Source organism: Pinus tabuliformis, chromosome 1_1 (genome assembly GCF_031772625.1).
Source record: "Pinus tabuliformis cultivar Carrire ecotype Pingquan chromosome 1_1, CPIR1, whole genome shotgun sequence".
NCBI lineage: Eukaryota > Viridiplantae > Streptophyta > Pinopsida > Pinales > Pinaceae > Pinus > Pinus tabuliformis.
Window position 1 is genome coordinate 694,230,930 of NC_142297.1, and position 8,647 is coordinate 694,239,576.

Sequence of the window (8,647 nt, forward strand, 5' to 3'; positions counted from 1 at the left end):
ATTAAATAATAAATAAATAAAATAGCTTAAAGAGTTTATAATTTTATTTAAAAATTAATAAAAAAATTAGTCAGATAAATAGAAAACTGCAATCAAAGTTTAGTATTTTAAGTGTTTCAAGGGTTATAGTGTTGAATCTATATTTATTTTAAAGAATATGAGTTAAACACTAGCTAAATTTTTTAAAACTTTTCTTGCTATATTCTAATAAAAAATTTGAAATCCATGAAAAAATATGGCCTAATAACATTAAATAAAAATATCATTAAATTTCATGCAAAACAAAAATAAAAATGTGATATATCAAAAACCTGTATCTTTTACTGAGCAATTCTCAAATACCAAATGGTGTAATATATAAATATATGTCTATATTTTCATATTTAATTAATATAATTATAAAATTATTCTGCAAATTATTTAAAAAAATTAAAAAAATCTATTAAACCTACTCTTAATTAATTAATTAATTATAAAGAGAAAACTAATTAATTATAAAAAGAAAACGTAACCCTAATCGACCAATATTAATCACATTATACCCTCTTTTTCAGTAAAGATAATTTCATTAGAGGGACGACAATGCCTCTGAGCTGCATCTCCTCCACTTTTCTGTTTGCGAGGATCCTCTTCATATCCTCTCTTTCTTAACTGTGTCTGAACAAACTAAATGCCACATGTAATGCAAAGCAAGCTCACAATCGGGTTTTACATAACGACATAGAATTTCCTTGGAATAATTAATAAATTCCCTTGATTTTAATTTTCTTCAATTTTGTTTGATAATAAATAAATAAATAACTAGCTAGTGAGTTGGTTTCAATATAATACCCCGCCGCTCAACCCCTACGCCTCCCCGCGAACCACATTATTTCACATGTTTTGAAATGGTTTTTTTTCTTCATGAAATCATCCGCACTTTTTGCATTACATGTCCTTCCATTGTGTTCGCATGTTCATGTACAACTGAATATACCAAAAAATGGCTAGCAACCTTAGAAAATGCTCATTAGGTTAAAGTCTAACCAGTTGGGGATGTAACTGAAAGGGAAGAGGTTAGAGCACAATCTGTCGGGGATGTAGCTCAAACGGTAGAGCGCTCGCTTTGCATGCGAGAGGTACGGGGTTCGATACCCCGCATCTCCATCCATTAAATTACAAATGTTGTTGATTTTAAACGTCAAAGTCTTCTTTAGAGGTAAATTCAAAGATAACAAATGATATAAGAATTTGTGAGGATCCGTGGCGCAATGGTATCGCGTCTGCTCCATCCATTAAATTACAAATATTGTTGATTTTAAACGTCAAAGTCTTCTTTAGAGGTAAATTCAAAGATACAATTATAACAATTTTCTAAGTTTTTCAATTACAAAAATGTAAAAACATATAATTGTTAGATTGTGCTTTTTCTGGTTAGATTGTGCTTTTTATATAATTGTTAGATTGTGCTTTTTCTGGTTAGATTGTGCTTTTTCTTAGAGATAGATTGTGCTTTTTCTTAGAGATAGGGTGTAATTATTTGACATTTTTTTTTCTTTTTGGCATATTTTTTGGACAATTATGTCTCATCTATAACAAGGAATTGTTGGAATTGTAAGTTTGTGTTATGAAATCGGCACAATTTGTGTGTCCATGGTTTCTTAGGGTGTCGAATCTATTTATGTATTCAAAGATGCATTTTTAAACAGAAAAAAATCACAATCTTGATCAAATTTGTATTGTCGAATTTCAACGAAAAAACAAAAATGTCTAATACTTTGACTATGCCCTATACGTGTAATCTAACTATTCGATGTTTTCACCATTTTCAATCAATTTTGCTCAAGATCTAAGAAAGAATGGTTGGAATCATAAGTTTGAGTTGTATAATTTGCACAACTCAAGTTCCCAATAGATTTTTTGGTATGATGAATTTATTTATGCATTTTAAATGACAGAAATTCACATTATCACCCAAAATTGTAGTGGAATATATCACAGAGATGTCACGAAACTTCATTATTTTAAACTTTATATTATTATTTTAATTTTTTTAAATAACAATCGTGTTGGATGGTGTCTACATAAATGTTAATAGGAATTTGAATAAAAAGACTTGTTTCCATAGGACTAGCAAAGTCCTTTCTTCCTATAAGACTTATATCTTTAGGACCGAAGGAACAATTAACAATATTGTTTTCTACCACTAAGTTCAAGAGACTATGTTATAGTGTTTATTAGGATAGTAGGATTGACCATTTACCTCAAATACTTAGTCTAAACATGAGTGTTAAACATGAAAAATACTTCTTGGTGGAAAATCATGTTAGGTAGAAAGAGTGTCTAAAGCTATCACAACATGGAAGCATCTAAGCTATTGTTGTATTTATCAAAGCTAGTGCTACGATCTTCATACATTGGTTGCATGATATCCTTTGATTTTTTAGTAAATTGATTAACCTATATGGGTTGGTCACATTAAACCAAGGAAACCAAAAAGGTCTCAATAGAAATGCATGACTAAAACGTTATTATCATAAAAAATAGTCAATTAGTGGAAGAAATGTTTTGATAATGAAAGAGAAAAAACAACTTATTAAATTAAATGAATAAGCTAATTAGATAATATGTGAGGAGTGAAGTGCACAACACAAATGAAAGAGTGTGTATGTAGATATATATAGAGATGGTGTCTTTGCAAAATATAGTATAATTGATAACAATATACAATGACAATTTAAAATCTTGAATATGCTAAAAAACATAAGTGTAAGTTATATGTGTGTATTAAGAAGTGGACTATAAATTAGAGAATACAAACTTGAATACCAAAACTTACTTAAAATCTAGGTAGAAAGACCATTTGGGCTCTTATATCATTGGTGTAGGATAAGGATAGGAAGGGTACCTTGGTAGTTCACCATCTTTCAATCTCTATGAAAATTGTTTAAACTATACAATTTGGTCACCCTAAACCAACAAAGCTAAGAAAGTTACATTGGAAGTCAATAACTAAAATATGATTATCACAAACAACTTATGAAAGGAAATAATGTTTCAACAATGAAAGTGATTCATTCAATGAAGAGGGAAGATATTTATATAACTATATGTGAGAAGTAAAGTAAATGGAAAACTTCAAAGGGGATGCATTAAGATAGGTACATTAATTATGCATTTTCAAAATATACTAGGTGATAAGAATGCAAAAATAAGAACTAAAAAGATCTAAATATTTTAATAACATATATGTCACTAATACGTGTGGATTAGAAAGTGAACCATAGACAAGGGAATGAAAACCAAAATATTAGAGAATTATAAATTGATATATTATTTGCGGTTCAGAATTCAGATATTCCACAGTCTTCATTTTGTGGTGTATATGTTTCAAGTCTAGAACAAGACTCATCCTCAGGACTGATTTACAATGAAGAGAATCCCTAGGAAGTTAAATAATAGATATCCTCATTATTTTCCACAAAGAAATACATCATTAAAAACTGATCTGTAATGCAAACTTGAAGGTGATGGTAAAATTGCAAGTAAAATTTGTATGTATTGTAGGCAATGGATCACATTGCAAAACACATAAAATTATGGTTGTTTAAACTTAGTTAACAACATAAAACAGAGATAATAGGCCATATCAGAAACACATAACAACAAAAATGATAAAGGAGTTCAACCCTCTCTTGGGCTACATCTCGTGGTCCAGCTTCCAATGTTGAGCCTCTTTCATAAGTGATCAAAACTGTGTTTAAATGGATTTACAATGCTCAAAATGTAAAAATTAAGTCTTCAATGGCTTCACAACTGTTAAAAACCCTCATCTGGGCTCTTTTTGCACCTCATTTGGTCAAAAACTAAGAAAGTTATGCTTCTTCTAAGTTTTTGAAATTTTCCATAGCTAACCATCCTACAATTCACCCCAAACCTGGCTTCAGCACCCCAAAACTAGAACCGACGCATAATTCCAACCTACAATCATGCCCGACGATGCAAATTCTCGGATGCATTAAATGCCCAATAACCCCCATTTTCCAAAAATTAGGGTCATATGGGGGCACGTGCCTAGGGGTTAAGGCTAACCGCCCTCCCTCGTCAGCTGACCCCCAACATAACTGGCACCTAGGCACATCGCTTCCCATAAAATTGGGACTAGGACCAGAAATTGTGTGCCAAACCTGAATTCTGCACTAAGTTCTTGCGATGCTGACGTGATGTTCTATGGCGCCATGGGACCGGGGTTGGTCCCTAAACTTTGTGCCCATTGTAAAAACCACCCAAAGATTACTCATGTGGTCGCATTGGGTATTAAAACCATGGGTTTGGGCCTTGCCTTAGCACCCTTAGCCCAAGCGCCTTTCTCTGCTCCGCCATGGGTTACATGATGTGGATGAGACCGTGGGCTAGGCCCGTATAACTCTGCCCTTCTCTGCATGTTAGCATCAGGGTTTGATCTGCGGCCCTGTGGCATATTTTTGTGGGCGATGACTGTGGCTTGGGATTGGGGCTTAGCCCCGAGCCCTTGGATCTCTCCACCATGATTCTGTGGTGTGTAGTATCGTTGGGGGCTAGGGATTAACCCTAGCCTCTTCCCTCATATGTGCACTATTGAAATATGGCAACAAGAATATTCCAATTTAATTTGTCCTTGAATTAAATTGTGAATTGAAATTCAATTTAGTCTTAACAGCTACTTGGAAATAATTAATTAATTTACTTTAAATTAATTAGTTGGAAAAATTCAGGTTATAAATCTTTTTGAAGTCATGCAAGAGTTATCCTTTAAATTAAGGAGATAAGATTGAGTTATATTTGAGTTGTAATTAGTTAACTCAGTTTACTCTGTTAAGTCCAGTTAAATTAGTTCCAAAATATTTGAGGAACTAATAGTGAGTTAACAGTTAGTTGATGCATTAATGCACTCAACTAGTGCTACTCCAGTTAACTAAAAATTCCCTCATCAGAAACTCATGCATGTCTATTGTGAGAAAGACCCAGTTGAGATTAATGTTCAATGACATTGTATTATCAATTGCATGTGTTTTCTCATGGAGAAAACTCATGCATGCAATCAATGATTTAATCCTTGAGGATTGCACAGATTTGGAGGATCATCATCCACTCAGTAGCAAGAAATCATCCACAAGGAACAGCGCAAGGAAATAGGAGCTTGGAGGGAAGAGAGGAAGGTTAGAGAGAAGCCAATATTGCCTGTGAGCATCTATGAGGATTGTACTGAGAGATGGATAGTTGTGAGAGCTAAGGCTTTGTATAATTCCTATGTATTTCCACCATGTATGATAATACAATAGTGTGGGATTTTTAGTTGAGACCTTCCCCAAAGTATTTTCATGTGTATTGTACCATTGATTCTTCTTCTTCTTGTTATATTGTTCAGCTCGATCTTTAAGCCTCCGCAAAATGATAGTAGAAGTAGGTTATAGTATTTTTCTTTCATTTATATTGCATTATCGAGTTAACCTACCATCATATTTTCTACATGGTATCAGAATTCTGAATAGTATACTGAGAATAGAATTCGAAGATTGAAGTTCGGGGTTGCAGGTGCAAATTGAATTCATATCATACTTCAAGGTTGGCCAATGGCATTTTATGTCTTGAGACTCGAGTATGCCTTGGAAGGTAGCTCGAATTACATAGCATGGAAAGATAGAATGGAAGAAGTGTATAGCGAAGGTGAGACGGAACATCCTTGAGGGAGTTCAAGACCATATTGTCTCGAGTCTCCATGGGAAGGATACTCCATTTTCAACTAATGTACAAGAGTTGGCTGAGTGGAAGAAGTGTATAGCGAATGTGAGATGGATCATCCTTGAGGGTGTTCAAGACCATATTGTCTCAAGTCTCCATGGGAAGGATACTCCATTTTCAATGTGGAAGACACTAAAGAACCTCTACCATAACAACAGCGACCAGAGGAAATTGGCACTCAAGGATAAGCTTTGAAGAATCAAGATGGAGAAGGGCGATACTATTTCCACATATCTGAACAAGCTCACCACCTGTAGAGATGAGCTTGGCCATGTGGGAATAACTATTGTCGATGATGATATGGTGGGCCTCTCTCTCCTTGGCCTTCCAACGAGTTGGAATAGCTGCCAGGACTCTGTGAAGGGAAGGGAGAAACTATCGAATTAGGAATGACTATGGTCGGATCTTATGCACGAGGAGATCAGGAGGAGCACATGAGATTGTTCTTCATCCAAGAATGATGATGACGAAAATCTGGCCTTAGCAAGTAAGGCAAGGAAAGGGAAGGGGAAAGCTTCCCATTTCAAATTGAATTCTTCTCATGGAGAGAAGAAGGGTGACATGTCTAAAGCAAGATACTTTAATTGCCACAAGATGGGACATTATGCAATGAATTTCCCATCAAAGAAGTCCAAGAAGGGATCCTCAGAAATATCGGAAGGTGAGAAATTAGCCTCTCACTTGGAAATGGACATTACCCTCATCACATGCATGGTGTCATCGATGATGGGTTGTGTATGGTATCTTGATAGTGGAGCCTCATTCCACATGACCAGTGATAAAAATGTATTTAGTGCCTTGGAGGAGAAAGACCTCGAGATGCGCATAGAGATGGGTGACGATAGAAGGTATAATGTTTCAGGAGTGAGCACGGTTGCTTTTCAGAGGGAGCATGGAGCTCCTCTCACCTTGACAGATGTGATGTATGTGCTTGGACTAAAGAAGAACTTGGTATCAATCACGATGTTGGAGGACAAAGGCTGCAATGTTGTATTCAGTAAAGGAAAGGCGTTCCTATGACACATAGCCACAGGTCAGACCAACAGGATAGGGATTCAGGTGAAGAATATTTATAAATTAGAGGTGGATGATTGTGCAGCATTGAGTATGAAAGCAGAATTGGTGCAAAGCCAAGACATTGGTGAGTTGTGGCACAGGCAGTTGGGCCATTTGCGTCATGGGGATTTGAAGATAATGCAACAGATATCTACAGGACTTCCCAAACGTAAACTTGAGCAAGTTGAGACATGCAAAGGTTGTACCTTGGGAAAGTACACCAAGTATTCCTTTCATGATCGAGACAGTCGAGCATAGGCTATCTTAAAGCGAGTTCATAATGATTTGTGTGGACCATTTCCGATGGCACCCACAATGAAGAAAAGGTATTATGTGATTTTCATTGATGATTATTCTCATAAATGTTCAATTTATTTCATGCAGAAGAAGGACCAAACTTTCACAAAGTTTTGTGAGTTCAAAGCTTTGGTCGAGAAAGGGTCAGGGAAGAAGATAAAGGTCTTGAGAAGCAACAATGGTGGAGAATATGTCTCTCAAGAGTTTAAGGACTTCTATGTAGCGGAAGGAATTAAATGAGAGTTGACGACACCTCATAACCCACAACAGAATGGGGTGGCCGAGAGGAAGAACATAACTATTGTAGGGGCAGCACGGGCAATGCTGCATGACCAAGGCCTACCACTTCACTTGTGGGTTGAGGCATGCAACACAGCGGTGTATTTTCATAATAGAAGCCCGCATCGCATACTTGGGATGAAAACACCAAAGGAAGCTTTCTCCTGTAAGAGACCAGCTGTGGATCACTTCAGGATCTTTCGCTCATCGGTATATTGCCATATGACAAAAGATGCATAGAATAAGCTTGAGCTGACAGCAAAGTTGGGGATATTTGTGGGTACATTGATACACCTCACAACTATCGAGTGTACTTGCCTACCATTCAGAGGACAGTGGTTCGCAGAGATCTCAAGTTTGATGAGCAGAAGGCCATGCAAATTTCCCTTGAGAGGGAGCTCCAACTACAAGTTGTGGAGGAATTGTTGGTTCCTAAGGAGGAGGAGCCTCAGACTGATGCGAAGCAACTGTAAGCATAGGTTCCAGGAGTGGAGACATCCACTAAAGCAGAGTCTTCTAGAGATGGATGGAAGCACACAAGAGAAGGTGACATATTGTTGGAGGATGCGAGAGAGAATGTGGGAGCACCACCTTCGCAGCGCAGATAGAGGAGGTCACCTGAGAGGTGCACTGGATGCATGGCCCTTGCTGGGGAATGTGTTGATACCAAGCCATCTTCCTTTGACGAAGCAATGCAGCTGCCGATTTGGGTTGATGCTATGGTGGAGGAGTATGACTCCATAGTTCATAACAGTGTTTGGGATATGGTTCCGAGACCGGAGAACAAGTCAGTTGTGAGTTTCCATTGGCTTTATAAGGTAAAGCAAGCTACTGATGGTAGTGTGGAGAAGCATAAGGCAAGATTTGTTGCCCGTGGCTTTTCACTAGCGAGGAGGATCATGTTGCTACAGTATATTTCGACAGAGGAGCAAGATGCTAACATTTTCACAAAGGCTTTGTCAAAGTGTAAATTTGAGTTCCATAGAGACAGGATCGGGGTGGCAGATAATACCTTTCTTGTTGAGAGAGAGTGTTGAAATATGGCAACAAGAATATTCCAATTTAATTTGTCCTTGAATTAAATTGTGAATTAAAATTGAATTGTCTTAACAACTAATTGGAAATAATTAATTAATTTATTTTAAATTAATTAGTTGGAGAAATTCAAGTTAGAAGTCTTTGTGAAGTCATGCAAGAGTTATCCCTTAAATTAAGGAGATAACATTGAGTTATATTTGATTTGTAATTAGTTAAC

The 8,647-nt window shown here is 36.3% G+C and overlaps 1 non-coding gene across 1 annotated transcript; it reads left to right on the plus strand.

Annotated features, from left to right (window-relative positions):
* Positions 1-1,073: 1,073 nt before the first annotated feature.
* On the plus strand, positions 1,074-1,146 carry TRNAA-UGC (transfer RNA alanine (anticodon UGC)). The gene has a single exon. It is a non-coding gene; the product is annotated as a tRNA-Ala (tRNA).
* Positions 1,147-8,647: the final 7,501 nt, after the last annotated feature.